Consider the following 4,561-nt stretch of genomic DNA (forward strand, 5'->3'; position numbering starts at 1 on the left):
CCTTGTTGATTTTCTACTGTATCAGTTAGGACTCTTTTGGTCGCAATGGACAGAAAGTCAATGTAAACTTGCTTAAGCACATCGGGAACAAAATCGGCTCATGCTCATGAGAGATCTAAAGGTGGGCTTCAGCTTCAGGCATGGCTGCACTCAGGAACTCAAATAGTGTTATCAGGGTTCTGTAACCCCCATCTCTCAGCCCAACCTCCCTCTGGGTCTGGGTCTGATTTGACTTTCAAATGGCTCTCTCCTCTGGACAGAAACCTTCCAGCCCAAGACCGGGGCATCGGGGGGTTCAGGGGGAAATAGGGCACCCTTCCTCTCTCCCAGTATCTAAATTGTTCATATATCAAAACTTAGTGAAAATTTACATACCCATTCTTCAACCAATCACTGTGGATTCAAGGATGCTGTATCCCGTGGCCAGGCCTCCATCTCTGGCCCACCCCTTTGACCAGGGGNTTCATTTATTGAAATAAACCTCTTATTGCTGGACACTAGCAATAAGAACAAACACTTTTTTTGCTATTATAAACAGGCTGCAACAAACATTCTAGACATGTCTTTGCAATTTTCGTATTTCTATGGGAACAAAAAGTTTCATGTATGTCCTAATAAAGACAGTGCAGCTAATCAGAATAGGATCACTCATATTTTAAAAAACAAAAAGCAGATTGCGGTGGAGGGGGCGGTGCAGGGAGAGGATGGTGATGATAATGGTGGATGTTTGGGCTTGGTTTGAGGATTTTATTGGTTTGGTTTTATTTTTGTAATAATTAAAGAAAAGTCAACAGCATAGATCTCATCTTTTAGCTCTATAATTCTAAAAGTGTTCCTTTTTATTAACCTAAATTAATTTCATCCAAAATCTCAATTTTGGATCAACCTGTGTGAAGTTCAAGAACAATATCTTACCAATATCTCAGTAAGAACTGCAATCGGATATGTCCTTCAGTCTGGCATTCACTGGGTCAGTTTTCACTTTTTTCCTATTGAGGAGGACTCATGAGTTCTTTAGTTACACAGGTAACTGTGGTTTGAAATTCAAAACAACAGTATGTCTTTCATAATTCTCCTGCGAAAGAAAAAGTCCAACAGGAAACAGTGCCACTAGGGTTTCTCTTCCCCACCCGTTGTATGTAAATGCCACCCCAGCATTGCCTTATACTAATAGGACAGACGGGTCACTAATCTCTCCGAATCCATGTCTCCTAACTTGTAAAGTGGTACCACCTACTTTAAATCATTACTGTCAGGATTAAAGATAATGTATGTAAAGCACAAGAACAAAGTAGACATTCAAATATGGCATCTATTATTATTTTCAATTGAAACTGCTAGAATTAAATAGCAAGAGAAAGAGATAAAAGCAAAAGGTGGTTAGGAGAGAAGAAAATCCAAGGAATGATAGTAGTCAATTGAGACATTTTTATTGTAGCAACTTTGATACCTGTTATCTATGGTGCCAGGAAACTAACATCTATTAAGGAAGCACTGTCTGTCAGCACAGGACTAGGAATTTTACACACACAAGTATTGGGGGTTTTGGGGGGTTTTTTGGTTGGCTGGCCGGTACAGGGATCAAACACTAGACCTTGGTGTTATCAGTACCATGCTCTAACTATATGTAAGTATTGTCTTAATTCTTGCCAGGCAAGTAGTATTTTCCCATTTTATGAGTTGGAAAACTGAAACCCAGAGTGTTTAAGTGGCTTTCTCAGACTTATCAATCTAGTATGTAGAACTAGTAATATCCAGTAAGTTGCTATGAAAAATCAGGTCAATTTGCCCCATTCCTATGCTTGTCTACTTATCAGGCTTCTGTCCACCATGCCATCCACCTCACGGCACTTTAACATTGTCTGCATATTTTTCTTCACCTAACCCCACTCTAGTCAATGGTGACAGATCCATAGCTTCCCACTTGCCTTGTTGATTTTCTACTGTATCAGTTAGGACTCTTTTGGTCGCAATGGACAGAAAGTCAACGTAAACTTGCTTAAGCACATCGGGGACAAAATCGGCTCATGCTCATGAGAGGTCTAAAGGTGGGCTTCAGCTTCAGGCATGGCTGCACTCAGGGACTCAAATAGTGTTATCAGGGTTCTGTAACCTCCATCTCTCAGCCCAACCTCCCTCTGGGTCTGATTTGACTTTCAAATGGCTCTCTCCTCTGGACAGAAACCTTCCAGCCCAAGACCGGGGCATGGGGGGGTTCAGGGGGAAATAGGGCACCCTTCCTCTCTCCCAGTATCTAAATTGTTCATATATCAAAACTTAGTGAAAATTTACATGCCCATTCTTCAACCAATCACTGTGGATTCAAGGATGCTGTATCCCGTGGCCAGGCCTCCATCTCTGGCCCACCCCTTTGACCAGGGGATGGAGGGTCAGCTTTACCTGAATCATGAAAGTTTCCCCATACAACAGAGTCCTGTAATGAAAGAAAAGGCAAAAGAAGTCCTTGATAGACCAAAGTCAGATTTCCCCTGCAGTATTCTGTTGCTTTTCCACTCAGCAACAACTCTCATAAACCTGGCCCTTTGCCTTAGAAGAGCTCATACTTTAGATACATAGAAATTCCATAACTGTTTCTTTTTTGCATATTTCTCTTGAATTACTATGTATAGTCTCCACGAGATGTCTAAAAATACTATATGGACATGGTATATCCTGTTCCCTCTTCCTGCCTGATTTAGTATAATAGCACTGTAATTTTTGATGCTTTTGGCTGCAATTTACAGAAAACTCTAATCAAAATGGCTTACATAAAGGGGAAAATGTCCTTTCACACACATTTAGTTCCAGGGTAGGGCAGCTCCAGGGTGGACTGAGCCAGTGGCTCGGCCTCTGCCATCCTCAGTGTGCCAGCTCTGTCCTCTATGTGCTCTCTTCAAGGTTGCAGGATGGCCACACAGTCCTGGGCACCATACCTAGCAGTGACAGCAACCTGCAGTAGGAAAGACTGACACCCCTGTATTTCATTTGTCAGAACTGAGTCGCCTTCTGTTACCTGACCAGCACTGTCCAATACATGTGGCAATTTAAGTTTGCCCTTCAATTAATTAGAATTCAATAAAATTGAAAGTTCCTGAGCCACACCAGTCTCATTTCCATCATCACGGAAAGTTCTCCTGGACACCTCCCTAAGCCAATCACTAGCAAGAATACAATTACTATGATTGTCAAGTAAAACATCAATAGTGGAGTTCAGCATGGATACTTCCTAAGCACCAATTTCGTGCCTTCACTTTGCAGAGGGCTGGGAATGCAAAGGCAGGACTTGGTCCATACTCTCAAGAAACATGTAATCTAGTAGGCAACATGGACACATATATAGACAGCCTCAATGAAGGGTGATTTTCATAAATGCTGGAAGACAAGGATCAACCAAAGGGCTCTGAGTGTTCCAGTGTGAGGACACCTTGCTTCTGGCTGAGAACAGGGCAGGCTGTGTGCAGGTGGTGCATTTTGAGCTGCCCTTGAATGAAGAAGGGGAGGTTTTCTGCACGTGCAGTTTTGGGGGAAGGGTTCCCCCAGGCCAAAGGCAAAGAAGTCCTCATTGCAGGGGAGCCAGTGAAGCTATTGAGGGATGGTGGAACCTGATCAAGGCAAGCTTAAAACTGTTTAAGTGGCAGTAATGTACAGGGTGATTAGAAGAGGGAGACTTGGATTCAGAGAGTTCACCTAAAGGCTATTGCAATAGTGCAGACAAGCAAAAATGAAGGCTTGAGAAAGAATGGAAAACAGGAGACAAAGGTGGGGCAGGTGGGGCTTATTGCCTGAATTCTATTGAGAGTTTAAAACTGGACTGACTATGTAAAAAATTGCATTTCCAAATATTTTAAAGGTTTTCCCCCCCCTTTTTTAAAGTTCATATTGTAAAACAAACCATTAAGATCAATTATAAAGGGACCCCAGGACTATAGCCCCTTGTGTGGAATCTGAGCCTTCCCTGAGAATTTTACTTTTAATAAAACTGTCTCCCTTTGGTCCCCAGACTATCCCCTATATTGGCTGATGTTCATAGAACATAAGTATTTGTTATGATGCAGTAGCCTAAATTTAGATTCAAATGTTATGTTACAATAGTAACAGAGTGACTGGTTTTTAGTGATGTCATTTCAAGGGATTGACAGGTTGCTTCTTCATCAGTGTCTTGGCCCATGAATGATGGGCTGCAGTGGAGAGGCACATGATTACACCCAAGTAGCACCACTGGATCCTCTCTCCCAGACAGCCCAATGCAGCAGGATGCCTGCTCTAGTGCGTGCCGCTGCAGTTACCTCTGCTGGAACCTGCTGATGAAACTGTCCACCTTCCACTGGCTAGGCATGGCGGACTCCTTGCTTTTCAGTTTGCCTGGACAACAACCTCACCTCCACCCTGCAGGCGTGTGCCATACCCTGTCCACACTGTTGAGAGCTGTATAGGATAGAAGATAAATTTTTTCAAATCTTAATACAATCATAAAAATGTATATCACATTGCCAATAAAAAGTGGGAAAGCTAAAAGAAAAAAATTTAAAGTATCAATAATTAGCTCTCTGCTCTCAAAAAA

This window comes from Galeopterus variegatus, unplaced genomic scaffold (assembly GCF_000696425.1).
Source record: "Galeopterus variegatus unplaced genomic scaffold, G_variegatus-3.0.2 Scaffold2960, whole genome shotgun sequence".
NCBI lineage: Eukaryota > Metazoa > Chordata > Mammalia > Dermoptera > Cynocephalidae > Galeopterus > Galeopterus variegatus.